General features: G+C 46.7%; 1 pseudogene; it reads left to right on the top strand.

Moving 5' to 3' along the window:
- Window positions 1–12,578: 12,578 nt before the first annotated feature.
- Window positions 12,579–13,470, top strand: LOC138078582 (small ribosomal subunit protein uS5 pseudogene; annotated as a pseudogene).
- The last annotated feature ends 3,873 nt before the right edge of the window (window positions 13,471–17,343 follow it).

The following is a 17,343-nucleotide window of genomic DNA, read 5'->3' as shown; positions in this document are numbered from 1 at the left end:
GAGGGGGGTCAGGTAGGAGGCAGCAGGCTCAGTATGCACGCATGCATCGCTTCAGTCGTGTCCAACTCTGGGCGACCCCATGGTAGCCTGCCAGGCTCCTCTGTCCAGGGGATTCTCCAGGCGAGAACACTGGAGTGGCTTGCCATGCTCTCCTCCAGGGGATCTTCTGACCCAAGGACTGAAGTCTCTTATGTCTCCTGTGTTGGCAGGAAGGTTCTATACCACTAGCGCCACATGGGGTTCAATATGAGGGGGAAATAAAGTGACCAGCAATTGCAGGGGCTGAGCCAGTTGGTTCTCTGATCAGGAGGGTTCAGAAAGAGATTCCTGGCACTGAGGGGTGGAGGGGGTTGGTAGTGGGAGGTGGGACAGGAGAGACAGATATGGGCCCCACTTACTCTCATTGGAAGAATGTTTTGTTGGAGAGAAGAATCTGGCAGATCCCTATCCTCGAGGGATCCACAGTCATGTTTGGGATTAAATATGAGTTAAACAATATGAGACTTATCTGGTTTCTAAGGGGAGATATCCAGAAGAGATAGAATGAAGGTCTGATGTGCTTCAGGGTCAGTGGGAGGAGAAAAGGGTATGTGCTGATAAATATTCAGAGGTATTGTGGACTGGGCTGTTGACCGGATGAGGAGAGTGAGGAAATGGATAAGGGTTGCATGTCTGAGAGTTTGAGTGTCAGCGTGCACTGGTGCACGTGAGTGTGTGTGTATAAACGAGTGTGCATGTGTGTGTAGTGTATGGGTGGATGGTGGTTTGTGGACAAGGGGAAGAGCTCTGACTCTAGGACCCCAATGGTCTCCAGCAGCAGAGTGTTAGAGTCAGCCACTTCACACTCTGTAACTTGCACAAAGTTAGATCTCTGGGGCTGGAAGATCTCCTGGAGAAAGGCTCAGCAACCTACTCCAGTATTCTTGCCTGAAGAATTCCATGAACAGAGGAGCCTGGTGGGCTACAATCCGTGGGGTCGCAGAGTTGGACATGACTGAGTGACTAACACGTTTCACAAAAGAAGAGGCTGGGTCTCCAAAACCAATACCAGAATGGCCACAGAGCAGCAGCTGCTGCTAAGTCACTTTAGTCGTGTCCGACTCTGTGTGACCCCATAGATGGCAGCCCGCCAGGCTCCTCTGTCCCTGGGATTCTCCAGGCAAGAAGACTGGAGTGGGTTGCCATGCCTTCCTCCAGGGGATCTTCCCAGTCCAGGGATCGAACCCAGGTCTCCAACATTGCAGGCGAATTCTTTAATATCTGAGCCCAAAGAAAGCCCTGTTAGGCACTGGAGGTAAGAGAAATTAATTTGATAAGATTCTTCCTTCAAGAAGTTTACAGGGTGGGACTGGTAACTGAGCTTAATTAAAACGATGTTGAGATTAGTCTAAACTGTAATAGGAAGCCTCTAAAAGAGAGGCAGAACAGTGTAGGATCAGTGGAAGTGGAGGAAAGGGGGGTGTGTTGGGTAAAAACTCCAGGGTCTGTAAAGACAGGACTTGGGAGCTGGCCAGATGTGGGGACGGTGCTGAGTGCCCGGGGGTTATCCTGTAAGTGAGCAAGAGGGTGACTGGCCTAGACAGGCATGGGGGGACTTGATGGGGAGGGCGGGAATCCAGGTGGAGCACTGTGTGTGTGTGTGTGTGTGCACACATGTGTATGTGTATGCAGGCAGGTGTGCATGTGTGTGCTTGCAAGATGTGTACACAGAAGTGGGTCTTCTCATTCTCTGTGGTGTATCATTGAAAACACAATGGCGGCAGGTCCTGCTATCCACACCAGGCTCTTTTCAGATGGAAACTGGCCCGCAGGATTCCTGTCTCAGAATTTACAGCAGGAAATGCCTCTTCAGCTCCAGCCCTCTCTGCCTTTCTCTTGTTTGAGACTCAGGGATTGAAGGGGGTGTACTCACAGGAATGAAGGCAGGGATCTGGGTGGTAAAGACCTTCTCATTAATTTTTAAAACATATCCTAAATTTAATATTCATTTCATGACGACCCTGTATACAAGACAGGAAAAAAGACACAGCTGTGTATAACGGACTTTTGGACTCAGAGAGAGAGGGAGAGGGCAGGATGATTTGGGAGAATGGCATTCTATAATGTATACTATCATGTAAGAATTGAATCGCCAGTCTATGTCTGACGCAGGATACAGCATGCTTGGGGCTGGTGCATGGGGATCACCCACAGAGATGTTATAGGGAGGGAGGTGGGAGGGGGTTTCATGTTTGGGAACACATGTAAGAATTAAAGATTTTAAAATTTAATAAAAAAAAAAAAGGAAAAAAAAATATTCATTTCAGGTGTGCTTACCAGGTGACACCAGAGGTAAAGACCCCACCTGACAATGCAAGAGATTTAAGAGATGCGGGTTTGATCCCTGGGTTGGGACAATGCCCTGGAGGAGGATATGGCAACCACTCCAATATTCTTAACTGGAGAATCCCAAGGACAGAGGAGCTTGGCGGGCCACAGTCCATGGGGTCGCCAAGAGTTGGGCACGACTGAAACAATTAGCGCTAGCACATGGGGACAGAGGGGGAAGGCGTAGGATGGAAGAGGTAGGGGTTGCTCTGAAAGGGTTATTGGTTTTCTCCTTAGATGGCTAATAAACATACTCCTACCCTTTGTATTGGGTAGCCTGAGAGGCTGTCCTCCCTGGACCTGCTGTGGAAGGTCCTAATGATTGTATGTCTGACTGTCCTCACACCTTCATGTTCTTTCTCTAGTACCTGGGTGCAGAGCCTTGTCCCAGAGAGTAAGAGATAGATAGCACAGAACTCAGCGAAAAGAAATGACCCGGATTCCTCCAGGAGCTCCTAGCACCTTTCATCTCCAAGACACATGTATGAACTGTCTGTACATGAGTCATCTCACCCTGACTACTCTGGCTTGACTGGTCCTTCTGCCAAGGCCCTGTGAGCACCACAGTAATGACTGGTTTCCCTGAATAGACGCAAGCTCATCAGTCACCTTGGTCAAGTGCAGCAGGCATGACCAGAAGGCAGAGCAGTGGACTTACCAGAAAAATGCCCAGAGAATAAATGTCCCAGACTTTGAATACTCTCAGGTGACACATCACAGTCCTATGAAGTTTGAGTTGATGTTTGGAAATAGTCAAATGACATCAAGCTCCAGTGGTGAGATACATAAGGAGAGAGATTTAGATTGAAAATAGGGCTTGACAGAGGTAAGCTTACATAGAATGGATAAAAAACAAGGTCCTACTGTATAACACAGGCAGTTATATTGAATACCTCATGATAATCATAATAGAAAAGAATATTAAAAAAAGAATGTACGTGTGTGTGTGTGTGTGTGTGTGTGTAGAGCTTCCCAGGTGGCGCTACTGGAAAAGAACCTGTCTGCCAATGCAGGAGATGTAAGAGGTGTGAGTTTGATCCCTGGGTCGGGAAGATCCCCTGGAGGAGGGCATGGCAACCCACTCCAGTATTCTTGCCTGGAGAATCCCATGCACAGAGGACCCTGGAGGGCTACAGTCCATGGGGTCACAGAGAGTCAGACACGACTTAACGACTTAGCTCGCACATGTATGTGTAACTGAATCACGTTGCTATACAATAATAATTAATACAACATTGTAAACCAACTATATTTTGATTAAAAAATAAAAAACTATTTCATGTGTTATGCATTGCTTATATTAAAAAAACTGAAATTTTAAAATAAATAAAAACACAATTAAAACATTAAGAAAAGAAAAATGAAAATAGGGCTTGAGGACACCAACATAATGTTTTCTGTTTTGTATGGTTTGCAAAAGAGCTTCAAAAGGTCATTTTTAAAAGGAAGCTTCTACAGCATTTTTAGAGCAATAAATGTTTGAGTCCTCCACCCCCAGGATTTATTGAAATATAATATTATGTGAGTTTAAGGTGGTTTCAGGTGTACAGTGTGTTGATTTGATACACATATATTGCAAAATAATTACTGCCATAGTACCAACCACCACCTCCTTCTTATCACATAGCTTTTCATTTCTTTTTTGTGGTGGGAAAATTTAAGATCCCTTCTGTTAGCAACAGTCAAGTATATGATATGGTATTATTGGCCATAATCATCATGTTGGACATTGGATTTCCAAACTTGTTACTTTTATAACTAGGAAATTGTACACTTTGACCAATGTCACCCCATTCCCCCCAGCCCATGGCAAATACCACTCTGCAGTCTTTTTCTCTGAGTTTTACCCTTTTAGATTCCACGTGAAATTGCCCATTGCATGCTCTTTTGGAATAAGCGCTTCGTCACTCAGTGACTTACTTGGAGAGGATAACGGCCGCTTTGATGTAGAAATTCCAATCTATGGGTGACAAAGCTGTTCTCACCTTGTCATTGCATATCTTGGACTTGGTTTTACCTAGCAAAGTCAGGCACATATTTAGTGGAAGCTAAGTTCCTTCACCCTAAAGGGATGGAGGGCTGACGCATCATTAGATCGTAGGAAGTTGTGTTGGGGGGAACCTCATAGGTTTTTCCTTCTGGGGACACACTGAAGGAAGAAACTATGAAACAGTTAGAAAGGAGGGTGCGTGAACTTAGGGCTGCCACTCTAGAGAATGTTTACTGTGGATCTTGGATACAGAAGGGGAGAGACAAAACCAGGACAAATCGGCTTAGTGGAATTGATTTTGGGGACCCCTATAAAGGAAGGGTGACATAAATGTGAGGCGGAGGGAGTTATTTGGAGCCTGGGATGGTTCTTATGGGAGGCTGTGATAAGATGGAGTCCTAAGCAGGAGGGAAGGCGGGGTGCCAGCTTACCTCTCTGCCTTGATCTACTTTTGGCCCTTGGGGCCAGTTCTAAAGTACTGATGGTACCTGAACCGGATCTAGGTCCTTGCCAACTCCCAGTCCTCCTGACCCATCCCTTTAATCCCTGGAGGCATCAGAGAGGCAAGCCCAGACACATGAATTGCCAATTTACTCATGGAAATGACTTGGACAAACAGAATTTTAATTTTCCTGTTAGTTCATGGGGTGGGGAAAAAAAGCTGCCCAGTGGAGTATGAAGGACACAAGGGTTCCTGTTCCTTGCTGAGACTCCAGGAACCCCGGGAGGCCGTTGTGTCCTAAAATGCTCCCAGATGGCCATGATCCCTGGTTCCCTCTAATTCTGTATTGGTAGAATTTCACTCTCTTTCCTTCTCTTGAGTTGGCAACAAGGAAGGAACCAGCTGGATACATGGAGGGATTTTGCTTCCTTAATAACTCAGAGATACTTAGAAGCAAAGGGGCTTAGGTGGGTGTCATTCCACCCATATATGTCAGACTGGCAGTGATGGGGAAGAGCTAGGGGAGAGACTATGTCTTGACTCTGGCTTTACCTTTTGCTATAAGTTTGTGACTCAGTTTTCTGGATACATGCTATAGTTCGGTATTTATAGACACATCTATCTTAAGGCTAGGGCTTCCCTGGTGTCTCACATGGTAGAGAATCTGCCTGCAATGTGGGAGACCCAGGTTCAATCTCTGGGTTGGGAAGATCCCCTGGAGGAAGGCATGGCCACTCGCTCCAGTATTCTTACCTGGAGAATCCCCATGGACAGAGGAGCCTGGTGGGCTACAGTCCACAAGGTTACAAAGAGTCAGACATGACTGAAGCAATTTAGCATGCATGCACATGTCAAGGCTGGGAGTCTCTCAATCTCCAAACATCTTTAATTTAATCTCCTTCTATGACATGAAAAATAACATATGGAAGTCAAGCTCCCACCCCTAAATTCCACTGGAGCCCCAGGGGCTTCTGGTCTCACAATCACTCTCCCTATGATTTCTTTTTCTTGCAGAACTGCTGGTCTCATTGGCATCTTGTTCTTGGTAGCTATTCTGCTGGCTTTCAGTCTCTCCAAACGCAAGTCTTAGTTCCCTTTCTCTGAGTTTCACCCCCGACGCCAGCATCACCAGCAGGAAGCTTTTGTGTGAGACAGGCTCTTGCTGAAGGTTTGTGTTGACATCACAGGATGACAAACAATTTTATGAGGATGAATCACCCACAGTGTATGCTGTTGGGCTCTGGGGGACACAATTTCCCACTAACCTCCTCCTCTAGCCTCTCTTCCTCCCACAACACTTCTCTTCCTGGCCCCCCACTACCCTGGGCTCTTGGCTTCCAGCCCCCTGCCCCGTAATTATTTTCACATTTTCTCCTCACTCATTCAGGAAATAAGTGTTTGTCGAGAGCTACCACACATCAGGCATCATTCTGCACAGGGGTGAGTTTAGCTCTCTCTGTCTTATTGCCCAGGGGAAACTCGACTTTCTGATAAAAGGCCTGTCAGAGATTCTCAGAATGTATTTTTAAGCAACAAAACAAAACGGCATAAACAACAATCCATCTACTCCTAGATGAAAGTTGTTACTCTTCTAGAAGGTGGGTGCTCACTCTCTCAGTGGCAACCCCGTAACTGTAGCCCTCCCGGCTCGTCTGTCCCTGGAATTTTCCAGGTGAGAATGCTGGAGCAGGTTGCCACTTCCTACTCCAGGGGATCACCCTGATCCAGGAATCGAGGCTGCAGTTATTTTTGTTGTGAAGTTTTCTTACTTTCTGGGGTATTAGGGGTAGTGTGCCAGTACATGTGTGTGTGTGTGTGTGTGTATGTGTGTGTGTGCGCACGTGTGTGCTCGAGTGAAGGGCTGGGGAGAGTAGGGAGGGTCCCATTGCAGGGTGAGGAGACCCCCCTAGGCAGTGTAGACAACGCGTGTTCACAACAAGTTTCTGACTCTGAGCCTCAGAGGCTCCCTGCCACCCTCTCTCCCAGGCTCCCCACGAGTCCCCTGTTCTCCGGCCGACGCCTCCCAGGGACCAGTGCTGCCGAGCTGACCCTGTGTGGAGAGGAGGGGGGTTCCCTGGCAGTCAAAGGGGAGGAGACTGTGACACCGGAGAGCTCCTGGATGGAGGGGAGTAAGGGAGTCCTCCAGGTGGGGGCGGGTTTCTGCCTGTCCTTTCAGGGCAGCTGGAGGTCAGCCATTAGGCAGGCAGGGAGGTAGACGGGATGGCCTCTGAGCTGTGGCTTGGAGTTTACCGCCGGAAGATCAGGGCCCTGGGTATGAGCAGGCGAAGCACAGGTTCTAGGGTAGAGTGGCCAGGCTTGAATTCCCATTCTGCTCTTATTTGCTGAGTGGCCTTGAGGAGATGCTGAGCTCTTGAGTCTACAAGAAAGGTATGCCCGCGTTCTCACTCTCTCATCTTGATTAAAGTTCAATGGAATGAACTCTAGCCTGTAATGTAAGAGGGAAGGCCAGAAGGGAGCGATGAGGGTCTGTGATGGTCCAAGGACAGTGGGTGTGGGGCCGAGTGCGCGCATTAGATAAGCACTGCAGAGTCAAGGACAGGAAGAGGGAAGACAGAGAAAGAGGCGCTGCAGCCTGTGGGTTTAGTGCGAGGAGGAGGCTGGTGTGCACACGTGTGCATTGTGTCTGAGCATGTGTGTGTGTCTTACATGTTTGTGTGTATTGTGTCTGTGTGTGCACTGTAAGTGAGTGTGTGGTACGGTATCTTTGTGTGTGGCCTGTGTGTATTGTGTATCTGTTTTGTTTGTGAACTTGTGCACACGTACGTTTCATTCAGTTTAACTGAATTGCAACGTCCCAGGGCTAGTCTTGGGGAAAGGAGTGCCTCAAGGGGCAGGATGGAGGATGAGACCTGAAGGAAGAATGTAAACAGCTCAGGGGAGCCTGCAGAGAGGGCCAGGAGGTCCATTTGCGTGGAGTCCCAGCTCTCTGCTGCCCCCACCCCATTCTCCTGAGAGGCGTTCTAAGCTTAGGGCTTGGAGTCCTCTGGGTTGTCTATTAACGGGAGATGGGGGCCCCAGGTGACTCGGGAAAAGCTTCTTGCACAAGGTTCAGTCTCTGCTGCTGCCCCTGCCCTGCCCCACCTCCCCAGCCTTCCTTCACTGTGACTTTGGGAGAGTGAAGCGGGGCAACATCAATGCCAAAGTAAATGCCAAGCTGGTGCTGGCAGGAACCCTCGGGAACACTGGACAATGTGCAGAGTCAACGCCCTCAAGCAGCAGGAGCTGAATCAATGGGTTTAGGGTCAGGGGAAAGAAGGAGAAGGGAAACTGAAGGAGGGGTCATTTGGCCACGTGGTCTGACCCTGTCAAGGTTACTGAGGATGGTTTTCCTGTTTCATGGCTGAGGTTCTGGGGTCAGACTCTCAGGTTTGTGTGAGGATTTTGGAACTGGTAGTACCTGCTCATGGCAAGGGACATTTGAACGGGTCAGGGCAGAGGGAAGAGCAGGGCTTGGTAGGTGGGTGGGCAGAGATACAAAGAGGCAGAGACACCTGCAAAGCGAGATAGGAAGAGAGAGACCAGTAGGGAGAGGGAGAGGGTAGAGAGGGAGAAAGCGAAGAGAGTTCCAGAGTGAGAGCCTCAGAGAGAGAGAATAAAAGGTCTGTCCCTAGAACAGGTGAGGAACAAGTGTGCAAACGAACTTTCTCTGAGTCCCATGATACAATATCCCCTAATCATGGCAGTATTTCATTAGGATTGCCATCCCTTAGTGAATGCCAGTATCAAAAGTCCTAAACTTTCCCAGACAGACTTATCAGAGGCTGCTCTCTGCACACTGAATTTTAGCAGCACTAATATTCCAGTTTAAAGGGAGTCTCCTTGCATGTCTCTGACTATGATTTATTGTTTATGATACTGATGATTGATCTGGTTCATTACTTTGAACTTGAATCAGATAACACACATATTTTCCCAGTCTGAGAATATAAATTTCATCATTTAAGACACTGTGAAATAAATTCATCACCACACACACACACGTCTGTCCTGAGAAACTCCCTCTTCTTCACCTTTGGGTTCATGGAGCGAAGACCATGGCTGACCCTGGTGGCTGCAGCTTGGAAAGGCTTCCCAAGGTCCCTGGGCCTTAGGATAGAGCTGCGTGTCAGCAGGTAACCTTCCAAAGGCGATGGGCTTTACCTGGCTGGAGGAGTAGTGGAAGTTTGGATGGGGTGGCTTGTTTTTCGGAGGTGTGTGACCCAGCCTCTATCCCCAGGAGCAAATGGTTTGAGGTTTCAGGGAGATGCCTGCCTGCTCTGATGCCAGGAGCTGGACCGGCTCAGAAATTGAGGCCATGAACCCATTTTTGCTGGCTTAGGTTGGGGGTTGGAACGGAGCCCCAGGAGGGTTAGTAAGGGATGGCTAAGCAATAAGAAATGAATCGCTAAACCTGTGAGAGAGAATGGGGTCTGGGTACTCCGGCCCCCTCTGTGTGATGTGGAGTGAGCCTCTGAATGTGGCATATTCAGCAGGCCTCCTCCAGGTTCAGGACCTAAGCAACTCCTCTGACCCTGTGCTCGGATGCCTGAGGGTGGCCGGCTCTCCTGGGGGCTTTCCGTGCAGTTCCCCTTCCTGCCTCCCTCCTCCCGGGAGCCACGGCTGAAGCCCAGGGGCAAGATTCGCTGACACTCACCCACCCTCGCCTGAATCTCACTCTCTTCTCTCCCTTGCATTGTTCTATGGGTAGTTTCTCAGGCTCTTACTCATCTGCGTAAGTTCTCTGCTTTAAATCCCCTCTTTAAAATCATCAGATATATTTTTATTTTCCAGGTTGGGCCCTGAAGGGGACAGAGCAGCAGTCAAACAGACGCAGTTCTTGTGGTGTTTGTATCCTTGTGGAGGGGGAGAGAGGCACAGAATACAAACAGATACACACGGTATACTCAGAGGCAGTAACAACGCTGCCGCAGGCTGCTAGCAGAGACCTCCACGCTGTGGGCAGGGCAGTCAGGGGAGACCTCCTGGGTAAGAGGCATCTGAACTGCAGAAAGTGAGGGAGTGAAGGTGGCCAAAGAGGCTGGGCAGAGGCCCTGAGGCTAGAGCGTCCTGGCATGCTGGGAAACAGCAAGAAATCAGGTGGCAGAAGTCGAGTGAGCGGGAGGGGTGGTGGTGAGAGATGCATACAGAGAAGTAGGGGGTGGGCAGGTCATTTAGGGCCTTACGGACCACTGTGAGGACTGCTTTCACTCTGAGTGACAAAGAAAGCCATAGGAGGATTCTGAGTGCAGAAGTGATATGATCTGACTTATTTTTTAAAAAACATTGACGTATAGTTAATTTACAATGTTGTGTTAGTTTCACGTGTACACCAAAGTGATTCAGTTATACCTATTAATACATACATATTAGATTATTTTTCAGATTCTTTTTCATTAAAGGTTATTATTAGATACTGAGTATAGTTTCCTGTGGTACACTGTAGGTCCTTGTGGTTTACCTATTTTGTACAGAGTAGCGTGAATATGTTAATCACATACTCCTAATTTACAGCCCCTCCTGCTCCCCCGCCACTCCACTCTCCCATTTGGTAACCATAAATTTATCTTCTACATGATCTGACTTATACCTGAAAAGGATCATTTTGGCTGCTGAGTGGAGGATAGGCTCTAGAAGCAGAGAGACCCATTCATCAACCATGATTGCTTTGTGTTACAGAAAACCCAAGATAGGCTTATTTTTTAGACTAAAAAAAATCCAGAGGCACACAGTTTATGGCCAGCAGGGTAGCCCCACAAAGTGATTAAGGACTCAAGCCTCTTCTATATTTTTGCTTCACTGTCCTGAGTGCCTGGCTTCCACCCTCCATGGACTTCATGTTCTATGATGAACGCTGAAGCTGCAGCCGTGGAGCACTCTGAAGGCAGCAGGAGTGAGGATGAGGAAGGGCTAGCTCGTTCTCCTTCCACAAGTCTCCCCAGCAGTCTGTGCAGCACCTCTGATTATGTGGCCAGAACTGAGCCACGTGGCCACACCTAGCTTCTAGGGCAGCTGGGAAATAGTTTCCCTGTTGCGTGTATTGTCCAGGTTTTTGTCACCAAGGAAGAAGGGGAAGATGACATTGGGTGGTCATTAGTCTCCTCCACCACACAATTAAAAAGATGTTGCAATAATCCAGGGGAGAGAGGATGCTGGCTTGTACCACGTGGTATTGAAGGAAATGGTTGGTGGTGGTCAGATTCTATAGTGTTTTCTTGGTAAATCTGACAGAATTTGCAGGAAAATTATTGGTTGTCATGCATACAAGAGAGAAGTTCAGGATGATGCCAGTTTTGAGCAGCTATAAGAATGGGAATTTCTATGGACTGAGTTGAGGAAGACCTCTGAGGGAACCCAGTTGGTGAGGAAGGCTTTGGAAATCCTGAGTGCTGTCCTGGCCACTTTAAGTTTGAAAGGCTCATTCTGATGGAGCTTTCAGACAGGCAGTTTGATACATAAGGCTGGAGTTCAGAGACTATTTCTGGGCTGGCTAATACTTAAGGCTAAGAGATAGGATGAGATCATCTTAAATGTGCATAGAGAGAGAAGAGGATGAGATCAGAAAGATGGGAGGAATTGACAAAGGAGACAGGGCAACCTTGTCTGGTGAGGAGGCGGGAGAACCAAGAGTGAGATGGCCCGGAGGCCTCGGGGACATAGCGTCTCAAGGAGGCTGTGATGAGGAGCTGTGTCATGTGCTTTGATGGGTCAAAGAAGACAAAGTGAGGTTAATCAATCAAAAGGCGACTTACGATCTTGATAAGAGCCTTTCCAGAGTATTTGTAGGGGCCTAGTGTGAGCTTAGAGGTGAATGAGGGACAGGACTATGGAACGGACATTCTGAAAGTTCCTTCCACTACAAAAAACATAGAACCTGCATGCTGCTGCTGCTGCTGCTAAGTCGCTTCAGCCGTGTCCGACTCTGTTCAACCCCATAGACGGCAGTCCACCAGGCTCCTCCGTCCCTGGGATTCTCCAGGCAAGAACACTGGAGTGGGTTGCCATTTCCTTCTCCAATGCATGAAAGTGAAAAGTGAAAGTGAAGTCACTCAGTCGTGTCCGACTCTTAGTGACCGCATGGACTGCAGCCTACCAGGCTCCTCTGTCCATGGGATTTTCCAGGCAAGAGTACTGGAGTGGGTTGCCATTGCCTTCTCCAAGAATCTGCATAGATCAGCTTTTTTTTTTTTTTAACTGCATTACTGAGTTTGCAAGAAGTCAAAGAGCTCTTCAAGAGGAAAAAAATCCTCAAAAAACCATGAGTTAAGACCAGATTGATGAAGAGTAAGCTGCTCTTACTTGGCAAGGCGATTCAGGAAAATCTGAAGGTTCAAAATTCTTGGTCTTAACTATGTCTACTCAATGCCCTCACAGCCAGATCCTACTTCTAACTTCCATGTAAGAGACCTAGAGGGTGGAACTTTCACTTATTGTTGCAACTTTGAAAGTTTCCCAATCAGACCCTTCCTGAGGTCCTCAGATCAATTTTCTCTGTGACTCCAGGGAATGGGTGTCTGTGCTCAGTCACTAAGTCATGCCCAGCTCTTTGAGACCCCATGGACTGTAGCCCACCAGGCTCCTCTGTCCGTGGGATTCCCCAGGCAAGAGTACTTGAATAGGTAGCCATTTCCTTCTCTAGGGGATCTTTCTGTCCCAGGGATCGAACCTGTGTCTCCTGCATGGCAGGGGGATTCTTTATCACTGAGCCAACCTGGAAACCCTCAGGGAATGGGAGACTCCCTCAAAGTTGCCACGAAGGCTTCTTCTCTGTAAAAACCCCAAATGGTGGCTGATGCTGGTGCTGAGGAAGGGCCCAGAGGCCCCTAGGGCCCTGGAATGGGAGGCCTCAGCGGAGGCTTTGGCTGCGGTATCTGAGACAGGGATTGGGCCGGGGTCGAGGCTGTGGAACCTGAGGCTGTGGTCTTACCCAGGCAAGACTGAGGACAAGTGGTTCCCCATCACCAAACTGGGCTGCCTGGTCAGGGATGTGAACATCAAGTCCCTGGAGGAGATATATCTCTTCTCTCTGAGCATCAAGGAATCTGAGATCATTGACTTTTTCCTGGTAGCATCCCTCAAGGATGAGTTTTGAAGATTATGCCCTGCTGTCCGGGGGACCAGGTTCAAGGCAGTTGTTTCCCCTGGGGATTGCCGTGGTCACGTTGGTTTGGGTGTCAAGTGCTCTAAGACAACTGCCACTGCCATTCGTGGGGCCATCATTCTTGCCAAGCTCTCCATCATCCCTGTGCTGTGAGGCTACTCGGGGAATAAGATGTGTGAGTCCCACACTGGCCAGGTGACTGGCCATTGTGGCTCTGTGCTGGTGCGCCTCATCCTTGTCCCCGGGGCACTGGCATCAGCTCAGCCCCTGTGCCCAAGAAGGCCCTTGGTGATGGCCAGAACTGACCACTGCTGGACCTCTGCCAGGGGCTGCTCTGTTACCCTGGGCAACTTCTCCAAGGCCACTTTTGATGCCATTTCTAAGACGGACAATTATATCACCACTGATCTCTCGAAAGATATGGTGTTCATCGAGTCTGCATATCAGGAACTCACTGACCATCTTACCAAGACCCTCGCCAGGGTTTCCCTGCAGAAGACCCAGGCTCCAGCTATAGCCACCACATGGTTTTATATGAGAAAAATGCAGCGAATGGAGCTCATTAAAAATTAAGTTGCTGTGAAGACCTGCACCACTCCACCTGTCTGTCTCTGTCTCCCAACTCTTGCCCCAGGGTTCAAACCCCTGTCTCCTGTGTCTGCCTGCACTGCAGGAGGCGTCTTTACTGCTGAGCCACCAGGGAAGCCCCTCCTACACTCCCTTAAGTATCAGTTCTAACAGTGCAAAAAGAAACCAGGCGACTGTGATATTTATAAAACACCACTGTTGTTATGGCGACTAAGTGCCGAAGCCACTGGATTCCCTGATGCCTTCTTATTCTCCACCTGCCCTTTGTCCCATGTTACCTCTCATGATAATTTGAGTAATGTGAAACAGTGAGTGAAAAACAGGGATTACTAATGTCTCAGTTCCTCACAGCAAAGAAAGCCATCCTGCCCTCCGTGGAGAAAACCACCAGCCCTGAGTAATTTTACCAGGCCGGATGCATAAGAGTAATACATAGACAGATGGTAGATGGAATTCAGTGGGTAAAATAATCATGTAATAAAGGATATAATAATATCATTTATACAAGTAAAATTAACTTTTCATCTAGAAGAAAGTTGTTTCTAAACTTATTTATGTATAAAATATATTCCACATAGCCTGAAAATCTAAAACCAAAAAGAAACAAAAAGGTTAAATGAACATTTAGGAGATTAGGCAAATATCTTGGGGGTAGAAAAAACCTTCTTACATAGGAATCAAAACAAGATAAACTAAAAAAAAGAAAACAAGCATTGATGATTATATACAAATTTAAAAGATACAACAGATGGCTAGAGTAAACATCAACATTTTAGGAATCAGTGAACTAAAATGGATCGGAATGAGCGAATTTAATTCATGACCATTACATCTACTACTTAGGACATGAATCCCTTAGAAGAAATGGAGTACCTCTCATAGTCAACAAGAGTCCTAAATGCAGTACCTGGGTGTAGTCTCAAAAATGACAGAATGATCTCTATTTTCAAGGCAAATCATTCAATACCAGAGTAATCCAAGTATATGCCCCAATCACTAATGTGAAGAAGCTGAAGTTGAATGGTTCTATGATGATCTACAAGACCTTCTAGAATCAACACAAAAAAAAGTGTCTTTTTCATCACAGGGGACTTGAATGCAAAAGTAGGAAGTCAAGAGATACCTGGAGTAACAGGCAAGTTTGGCCTTGGGGTACAAAATGATGCAGGGCACAGGCTAACAGAGTTTTGCCAAGAGAACACACTGGTCATAGCAAACACCCTCTTCCAACAACACAAGAGAAGACTCTACACATGAACATTGCCAGATGGTCAATACCGAAATCAGATTGATTATATTGTTTGCAGCCAAAGATGGAGAAGCTCTATACAGTCAGCAAAAACAAGACCGGGAACTGACTGTGGCTCAGATCATGAACTCCTTATTGCCAAATTCAGACTTAAATTGAAGAAAGTAGGGAAAACCACTAGACCGAATTCAGGTATGACCTAAATCAAATCCCTTGAAAGTGATAAATAGATTCAAGGGATTAGATCTGATAGACAGGGTGCCTGAAGAACTATGGATGGAGGTTCATGACACTGTACAGGAGGCAGTGATCAAGACCAACCCCAAGAACAAGAAATGCAAAAAAGGGAACATGATTGTCCGAGGAGGCCCTACAAATAGCTGAGAAAAGAAGAGAAGCAAAAGGCAAAGGAGAAAAGGAAAGATATGTGCATCTGAATGCAGAGTTCAAAGAATAGCAAGGAGAGATAAGAAAACCTACCTCAGTGATCAATGCAAAGAAATAGAGGAAAATAATAGAATGGAAAAGACTAGCGATCTCTTCAAGAAAATTAAAGATACCAAGGGAACGTTTCTTGAAAAAATGGGCACAATTAAGGACAGAAGTGGAATGGACCTAACAGAAGCAGAAGATATTAAGAAGAGGTGGCAAGAATACACAAAAGAACTATACAAAAAAGATCTTTATGACCCAGATAACCACAATGGTGTGATCACTCACCTAGAGCCAAACATCCTGGAGTCTGAAGTCAAGTGGGCCTTAGGAAGCATCACTACAAATAAAGCTAGTGGAGGTGAGGAAATTCCAGCTAATCTACTCCAAATCCTAAAAGATGATGCTGTGAAAGTGCTGCACTCAATATGGCAGCAAATTTGGAAAACTCAGCAGTGTCCACAGGACTGGAAAAGGTAAATTTTCATTCCAATCCCAAAAGAAGGCAATGCCAAAGAATATTCAAACCACTGCACAATTGCGCTCATCTCTAGCACTGACGCTAGCAAAGTAATACTTAAAATTCTCCAAGCAAGATTTCAACAGTACGTGTACTGAGAATTTCCAGATGTTCAAGCTGGTCTTGGAAAAGGCAGAGGAACCAGAGATCAAATTGCCAACATCTGTTGGATCATAGAAAAAGCAAGATAATTCCAGAAAACATCTACTTCTACTTCATTGACTACACAAAAGCCTTTGACTGCATGAATCACAACAAACAGGAAAATTCTGAAAGAGATGGGAATACCAGACCACCTGAACTGCCGCCTGAGAAATCTGTATGTGGGTCAAGAAGCAACAGTTAGAACTGGACATGGAATAACAGACTGGTTCCAAATTGGAAAAGGAGTATGTCAATATTGTCACCCTGCTTATTTAACTCATATGAAGAGTACATCATGGGAAATGCCAGGCTAGATGAAGCACAAGCTGGAATCAAGATTGCAGGGAGAAATATCAATAACCTCAGGTATGCAGATGACACCATCCTTATGGCAGAAAGTGAAGAGGAACTAAAGAGCCTCTTGATGAAAGTGAAAGAGGAGAGTGAAAAAGTTGGCTTAAAGCTCAACATTCAGAAAACTAAGATCATGGCATCTGGTCCTATCACGTGATGGCAAATAGATGGTGAAACAATGGAAACAGTGACAGACTTTAGTTTCTTGGGCTCCAAAATCACTGCAAATGGTGACTGCAGCCATGAAATTAAAAGACACTTGCTCCCTGGAAGAAAAGCTGTGAGAAACCGAGACAGCATATTAAAAAGCAGAGACATTACTTTGTCAACAAAGGTCTGTCTAGTCAAAGCTATGGTTTTTCCAGCAGTCATGTATGAATGTGAGAGTTGGACCATAAAGAAAGCTGAGCACTGAAGAATTGATGCTTTTGACCTGTGGTGTTGGAGAAGACCCTTGAGAGTCCCTTGGACTGCAAGGAGATCCAACCAGTCCATCCTAAAGGAAATCAGTCCTGAATATTCATTGGAAGGACTGACATTGAAGCTGAGCTCCAGTACTTTGGCCACTTTGATGCGAAGAACTGACTCACTGGAAAAGACCCTGGTACTGGGAAAGATTGAAGGGGGGAGGAGAAGGGGATGATAGAGGATGAGATGGTTGGATGGCATCACCGACTCAAAGGACATGAGTTTGAGCAGGCTCCGGGAGTTGGTGATGGACAGGGAAGCCTGTTGAGCTGCCGTCCATGGGGTTGCAAAGAGTCGGATTTGACTGAGTGACTGAACAAACTGAACTGAGGACAATTAACATGATAAACAGCAAGGCTAAGAAGAATTGACGAGATAACTAGATAGGAAGGAAATGGAGAAAAATGAAAAAAATTATCAAGTACTCTCAGAAAATGTTGAGATGATATCACATTCATAAATCAATCATAGACAAAGAAGTTCTTAGAAACTAAGAAGTCACTTACCAAAAGAAAGTTCCAAATACTGTTAGACATGGCTGTAAACAAACCACTGACTGGGAAATCAAGGTATGATCCCATAGCATAGACCAAAAAGACAAGGAGATAGAAATTATGAAGATAAAGAGATGTGTAGGATAGGTCCAAGAGATCACATACGTATTTAAGAGGTGGTGAAAAGAATAAGTCAG

Source organism: Capricornis sumatraensis, chromosome 4 (assembly GCF_032405125.1).
Source record: "Capricornis sumatraensis isolate serow.1 chromosome 4, serow.2, whole genome shotgun sequence".
NCBI lineage: Eukaryota > Metazoa > Chordata > Mammalia > Artiodactyla > Bovidae > Capricornis > Capricornis sumatraensis.
The sequence above is the reverse complement of the archived record's forward strand: the minus strand, read 5'-3'. Positions and strand labels throughout refer to the sequence as shown.